Genomic DNA, 7,920 nt, shown 5'->3' with positions numbered 1-7,920 from the left:
ATAAGAGCATGTTGTAGCTAATGTAATTTTTTTTCAAAAGTTGCATCTTCACATTTTTATAAGGAAATGTTTTATGTTGGTTTGCAAACTGGTTTTGAAATAAGTACTGTTTCATAACAATTCAGTACACAAAGATTGAGTATTTGGGGGATCAGGGAATTTTTCTAAGTTTCCATTTTTCATGAGTTTCCTGTCATCTGAGTCTCCTTTTCATAGGATCATAGAATGGTTTGTGTTGGAAAGAACCTTAAAGATCGTCCGGTTCCAATACCCCTGCTATGGGCAGGGATTAGACCAGGTTGCCTGAAGCCCAATTCAACTTGGCCTTGAACACTTCCTTAACAGGACATCCACAGCTAGTCTGGGAATCTGTTTCAGTGCCTCACCATCCTTATAGTGAAGAATTTCTTCCGAGTCTAAACTTATCCCTTAAAAGAGAATTAAAACAAAGAAACAAACAAACAAAAAAAACAAAACAAAACAACCAGCCATTGTCCTTCATCCTATTGCTGCGCTCCCTGATAAGGGGTTATCATGGTTTTATGATTTTGGTATCAGTATTCCACATCGTAGCATCATGTAAAGCTTGGGAAATTAAAAGAGTTCATACTCCAGTTCTGTGGACTGACAACTTTTTGGATACCTGGTTTAGGACTAGAGGGAATGGTTTTAGGACTAGAGGGAATGGTTTCAAGCTGTGGCAGGGGAGATTCAGGCTGGGCATTAGGAAATATTACTTTCAGAAAGGGTGATCAGGCACTGGAATGGACTGCCCGAGGTGGTGGTGGAGTTACCAACCCTGGGGGTGTTCAAGGAGTGATTGATGCTGTGTTGAGGGACATGGTTTAGTGGGAGCTATTGGTAATATGTGGACGGTTGGACTGGATGTTCTTTTAGGTTTTTTCCAACCTTAGTGATTCTATGATTCTGTGATTCTCAGAAGAGAAGACAAACTGCATACCTCAGGGACTTAGACTCACAAGTCATGGGGCTCTCTGCCCTGGCAGTGTGTGGGTGTGCTACCCGGCTGTTCTGCCTTCAGTTCAATATGGAGTTCGGGTTCAGACACACTCTCATTTTATTTATTAGCCTCAATTCCAATTATATTGTATTATATTGTGTTATCTTGCATAATGATATCATAGTTAGTAAATTAACTTTCCTCCTCAGATCGTTGTTGCTGTTCTGTTTTTGGGCCCAGTTCTCATCTCCGTCCCCTTCCACTTTCCCTTTTTGTGCTGGTGGGCCTGTCAGCCTGCTGTTCACCTGTCACAGATGCATATAGATTTAGATAACTCCATGACAGGGATCCATCTACAGCTTTCTTATGAGCCCTGTTTAAGAACTGGAAGGTCATTAAAAGATCTCTCCAGAGCCTTCTCTTCTCCAGGTGGAACAGCCCCAACTATCGGCCTATCTTTATAAGAGAAGTGCTCCGTCCCACTGACTGTCTCCGTGACCCTTCTCTATTCCTGTTCCAACATGTTCATATCCTTGTGCTCTAGGCCTGGACATGGTACTTTAGGTGGCACCTTGTGTGGGCAGAGTAGAGGGGGACAGTCACCTCCCTCACCCTGCTGGCCACCCCTCTTTTGATGCAGCCCAGGATATGGCTGACTTTCTCAACTGCAGGTGTGTATTACCAACTACTAACTTTTCATCAGCCAGCACTGTATAGAGTTCTTCTCAGGTCCACTTTCAATACATTCTCTGCCCAGCCTGCATTGGAATTGCCCTAACTCAGATGCAGGGCTTTGTTCTTGGTCTTGATGAACTTCTTTGTGGACCCACTTCTCAGGCCTGTCCAGGACTCTTTTGATGGCATCACTTCTCTTCAGCATGTTGGCTGCACCATGCAGCTTGGTATTGTCTGCAGATTTGCAGAGGGTGCACCATCCATGTCACCATAAAGCTGTTAAATACTATCAGTCCCAATACTGGCAGCTTTGGAATACCACTCATCACTGGTCTCCACCTGGACATCAGGTCACTGCCAACAAGTCTGAATATGCTGATCAGTTCCTGAGGTCTGCGTATCAGATCCGCATCTTTTCAGTTTAGGGGGTTGCTCAGCCCATTTTCCATTCTCCTTGCATGTGGTGGAGGTTCAGCTGGCCTCCTGCTATTTTGTTCCTGTTTTTTTGATGTCCTGTTGTTCGGTACAGAAGGCTGGTTGCTTGCATCATTGCAGACTGTGACGTTAGGTGCTTTCAAAAGAGACAGCTCTGCTTCTCTTGGAATAAAAGAAAAACATTATTTCAAGAGAAGGCAACAAAAGATTTGTCTACCAAGGTAACTATATAAGACAGCAGCTAGTGAATCAAGCCCTAGTTAAACTGGCTTTGGCTTTATCTGCTCCCGTATTTGCTCCCCTGTTGCTACTCTTGGACATCCATTTGCAGTGCTGCTCCCTTTGTCATTCTCCTTCTCTATAGCAGAGATGGGCCTGGTCACTGGTCTCTGTCAGTAACTCAGGTGCACTGGGGAAGGAGCAGTTGCCCCTTGGGCTGCAGCTAAGCTAAACTGGCCATGCAGCCCATGACCCTGACCCTGAAAAATAAGAATATTAAATGATCTATGTGATCCAAGTTCACGTTAGAAGTGATGTTTGCCATTCTTTCCAATACCAAGCTGGAAAACTCATGCAAAAATAGTGTGTATTGCAATCTACTGACAGACCCTGCAAATGTACGCATTATATGCACGTTTGGCCCCTCAATGATAATATCTATTGATGGTAATAAAGTGGGGGTATAAAATACCTGTGGTGAAGTGTCTGGGTCTGGGTTATTTGTGGTTTGTGTCTATTATTGGCTTTGGCTGTAGGAAATAGTTTCTTTTGCTTGGCTGCAAGTACACAATATTTTATTTCACCTTGTGCCTTCCTAATGAATGGAGCCATGTATATGTGCATGCATGTGTGAGTGTGTATGGAAAATTGAAGTTCAATTTGTTTTTTAAAAATGGTACAATATAAACAAGTTGATAGTACAAATACTTGTAGCAACACTTGATCAAGTCTGGAATCCTGCATTTCCCTATAATCTTTCTGCAGACAGGACAGAATAGCTTAGCAGGTCTTACCTAATGATAATGGTTTCCCCTTTAAATCACTGTCCCCTTATCTCTTTGGGTGCATTCACTGGTTGCATTCTCAAGCTTTCAGGTTTATGGGGGATGTTTTTGTGGGGAACAGCTTACATTTTTTGTTTTGTCTATTTTTGTTTGATAGAAAATGAATGAACTGCCACCATGACTGGTATTGACCTTATTCCAATACTTCCCAGATCCCTCTTTCACAGTTTACATCCCAAAGGCACCCCTTGAGCTGAGCATTAAAAGCATGGAGGAGCTTTTGCATGAAGTAGCTAGGTGAAGCTCTCCAAACTGCATGGTCCTAACTGCTGGCCAGTACACATCTGTCTCCCCTAAACCTTTTCAGCTGCAGTGGTTCCTTTCCCAGCAGAAAAGTGCTTGAGCCACATGGAGATGGGGAGGAAAGGCAGTTCTTTCTGGCCCTGGGAAAACATTTGTTTTGGGTCATGTTCAGGAGTTAAGAGAAGCTTTCAGGAGCCTGAGATTATCTTGACTAGACCAGCAGACCCTGAGCTGAGAAATTCAATGAGAATGCCAAGTGTGAGGTAAATTATGGTCCCTGAGGCTTGGATATGGCTGCAGGGGCCAGTGCTTCAGGACAAGTTCCTGAACTGATGATGTCAGCAATGATGTAACTTTTGAAATGTTAGTTGCTGCTGGGGAGAGGAGAATGCAATCTTGTCATTAACAGTCAGATTCCAACAAAGACATATTTTCTGTGGTGAGAACTATTTTCTGCTACTACTACTTTTTTACCACTGTCTGTGAAAGGCTATAAAGGCAAGAATTACGCTCTCATCTCTGTCCTAAAACATAGTAAAGAGGTTCCGGGGAAGGTGGGGTGTCTCCAGCCTTTACTCATCTGGACAATTCCATGGTGGGCACTGTGGGCAATGCACTTGCTGCTGTAAAAATAGGCTACCATAGTTTATAGTTTTTAGCTTATCCTAAATAACGGTCTCTATATCCCTTAGTCTTTTGGCCTATTGTGCCCAGATTTAACTAGCATTCTTTATATTGCTAATATCTTCTGGCGTGAGTTGGGTATCGTTTGATGGGATGAAAGCTGCTGTGTGGGCAGGTGGAAGCCTGACCTTTAAGCTGCTCCTAGTTACTTCCTGTGTAAGCATAGCTGGACATCAACACATAGGGAAAAGGGAAAGGAGCAGCTTGTCTGAAGTATAGTCAACCTCATAATGGATGCATGACAACTGACCTAACAGTTGTAGGTGACAATAGGTCTTGTCAGTGTTTCTTATTATTTTCCCCTCTGTAGAAGTGAAGATCAGTAGTTCTCATCAGTTATGGGGAGGAGAATAGTACAGCTTGTGTAGTGAAAGCTGATGCAAGTCCAGTTTGAATACTGAAAATGGAAGTCAGTGTGAAAGTAGAGGAGGTGAAAGTAGAGGTGATGAAACTTCTCAGGGTGGCACTAAATCTCCCTTTCTCCTTACAGCTTCATCAACTGCCCTGCAGGTCCTATAAAGAGAGAAGCTGCAAAATCACAACCAGTTTTATTGACTTGTTCAAAAACCTCTGAGATGGTGTGCTTTAAAAATCTGCTGTAGTATCTGTTCTCTGGATAATATGAATGCTATGAGAGAGAAGGAGGAAAGATGAGAATGCTGGGAATATCCAGCACATAGAAAAGCTTTTGTTTTTCTCTCCCTTTTTCCTCAAAGATTTTCTGTGCTGGTTGGGATTGGTGATCTCATGGTCTATAAATAGGTTCCATCCAGGGAGGAGAGGGAAGAGGAGGGAGGCTCTAATTAATTACATAGAAATAGTTGTTTTTGCAAAATAAGCAGCAAATCCAAGATGTTTCAAGCCAGGCTTTCTGCGCTTGGGGGTGGGGTGTGCCTGCATCATTCACTAATGAGATCATGGAATAGGGCAGGAAATCTCTCTCTGAAGCCAAAGAAAACTTTTTTCCTCCCTCCTTGTTCTTTTTTCTGAAACAACTAAAGAGGTTCCTCTGTCACCTTTCAAACTTGTATTCTGTTAATGAATCAAATAATTGATTGATCATTATTGGTCTAGACACCCTGGTCTTCCAGATTTATGTGTGTGTGTTTGGTTGTATGTGTGTCAGCGTAGTTGGGGTAGTGTGATTTTGCTTGCTCATGCAAGCACAAGCATGACAAGGGTCTTTGCCAATGAAACAGCAATTTGTACAGCTGCAGAATTTCTGTACATCATACTTGCTGACTTAAATTATTAGGGGAATATCTGTGTGTTGGAATTATCTGTGTGAAGGAGAACTTGGAGTCCCCGTGGTGACTTTAAAGCAGACCCTTGCAACACAAAAAAAAAAAATCTTGTTATTCTATCGTGTAATTAGATTGCCTACCCAGTGTTCTTCAGTCATTATAGTCAGGGAAGTAAATAGATGTCAGTTTCATGACAGCGTGTAGCTGATTAAGTCTGTTTAATCTGTATTTTCTTCCCTATAATGTTTCTCCTATCATGCATTGATTAACAATAACTTACATATATGATAGCTGCCACTGGTTTATTGTTGAGTTGTCCTTCACATTATTCACATTGTTGCTTGCATTCCATCAATATTTAGAATTCATTTAAAACAGAAGAATCTTATGAAGCTCAGGCAACAGGGCTGTTATGTTGAAGGAGTAAAACAATTATTAAAAACAAAATTAATGGTAGAAATAAATCTTATTTCTGTGGCTTCTTGTTGCAAATTTTGTTTTGGTAAGTGAAGAAGTGCACTTAGAAGAGTTTCTGAACTCAAGGCTCAGGAGTTGCTTGAAGCTATTGAATAACCCACGTGACAAAAATTGGAATAAAACTCAAGAGGCTTTTGCTCTGAGAGCAAAACTCAAAGAAGTGCATGTGAGAAATCTATTTTTGATGGCTTTTAAAGCAATGACCACCTGTACTGGACTGCTGCCAACCATCTTGAAAGCTGCTGCCAGTAATAGGGTCTTTTTCCCAGGCCAAATAACATGCTTGGAGCTCATGAGGAGCCTCTTAGTCTTCCCATGGGAACAGGGACTCCGAAACTTCTGGCCTCAGACTGTGAGGTACTGAGATTTTTAAATGTGAGTTACTGATGAATACGCTAGGAACTGAATGAGCTGCGGAAGGTTGGTACATGGCAGAGTCAGGCCCGCAAATCATAAATGAAATATTAGTTTTAAATTCAGAGATGGCTAGGAGGTGAAAACAGTCACTAGCTGCTAGTTGTACAAATGAGACAGAGATATGAAGAGCATTTAGGAACAATAATGAGTAACTTCTAAGATGGATTTGCTGTAAATCAGACTCATCATTGCAGTCAAGGCAGGTATCTTCTGCTTTAATTATGATGCAGTGCCAGGAAGAGTTAGCTATAAACATTACCAGTAAACCACCTTGTGTTCCTGCAGTTTTAAAATCATAGAATCATAGATTGGCCTTCATTGAAAAGGACCATAATGATGATGAGTTTCAACCACCAGACCAGGCTGCCCAGAGCCACATGCAGCCTGGCCTTGAATGCCTCCAGGGATGGGGCATCTACAACCTCCTTGGGCAACCTGTTCCAGTGTGTCACCACCCTCTGTGTGAAAAACTTCTTCCTTATCTTACCTAAATATCCCCCGTCTTAGCTTTAAACCATTCCCCCTTGTCCTATACTATCCATCCTTGTAAACAGCTGTTCTCCCTCCTGTTTATATGCTCCTTTCAACTATTGGAAGGCCATGATGAGGTCTCCCCAGAGTCTTCTCCAAGTTAAACAAGCCCAGTTCCCTCAACCTTTCTTCACAGGAGAGGTGCTCCAGCCCTCTGATCATCTTAGTGGCCCTTCTCTGGACCTTTTCCAATAGCTCCACATCCTTCCTGTACTGGGGGCCCCAGGCTGGATGCAGTATTGCAGATGGGGCCTTACAAGAGCTGAGTAGAGGGGGACAATCACATCCCTCTCCCTGCTGGCCACTGCTCTCTTAATGCAGCCCAGAACACAGTTGGCCTTTTGGGCTGCAAGTGCACACTGCTGTCTCAAGTCCAGCTACTTGTCCACCAGGATCCCCAGATCCTTCTCTGCAGGGCTGCTCTCAAGGGGTTTTTCTCCCAGTTTTTATAAATACCTGGGATTGCCCCAGCCCAACTGCAGCAAAAATACCCAGCAAAAGCTCTGTTTGGGAGGAAAGCATTTTGTCTAGGAACTTGTGTCAAAAAATCCATGCTGTTTCATGCAGAAGAAAGGAACACCAAAATAACCAAAACTGCTCACGGTCACAGGGAAACTTAGCCTGGGACAGTCTTTTTATTGACAAAATCCCCAAGGTTTCAGGAACAGAGTCTTTCCTAATTGCTCTGTACTTGTGGGTACCTGTGACCCACATTATTTGGTGACCTCTGTTGCTGTGGAAAGAAAGTGCATCAGTATCCTCAGGTGGCTTTAAAATGAATTTACAAATATTTATTATCCTTGAAGCCACAGTGAAGGCATTAAGAGGATTGGGAGGCAGGGAGAGCTAAGGGCAGGATCAAAATAAAAATTATGCTCTCAAGACCTTTGGGAAACGCACAGTGGGTGTTTACTGAAGTACAACTGAAGGACTTACTTACACCAAGGTTAGGAAGGGTAAGTTGAAATTATTGAGACACAAGTATCTACTTCAAGACAGAGTCCATGTTGATTATATGTATATGTAAAAAGAGAAAGCACAAATTTATCGAAACATGTTTTTCCCAGTGTCCACTGTGAGCCTTTCACTTTGTTGCACAAGTCAGGTTATTTACATTTCCATGTAACTACTGTGGAGAGTGAACTGTAAAGTCTGTATGCTGGAGAGCATATAATGAGTAAGTAGTATC

General features: G+C 42.5%; 1 protein-coding gene across 1 annotated transcript in view; it reads left to right on the top strand.

Moving 5' to 3' along the window:
• LOC107309897 (integrin alpha-9-like) overlaps positions 1–7,920 on the top strand; it is a 107,965-nt gene that overhangs the window by 39,500 nt on the left and 60,545 nt on the right. The window lies entirely within an intron of this gene.

Source organism: Coturnix japonica, chromosome 2 (genome assembly GCF_001577835.2).
Source record: "Coturnix japonica isolate 7356 chromosome 2, Coturnix japonica 2.1, whole genome shotgun sequence".
Taxonomy (NCBI): Eukaryota; Metazoa; Chordata; class Aves; order Galliformes; family Phasianidae; genus Coturnix; species Coturnix japonica.
This window is presented reverse-complemented; position numbering and strand designations above follow the sequence as displayed.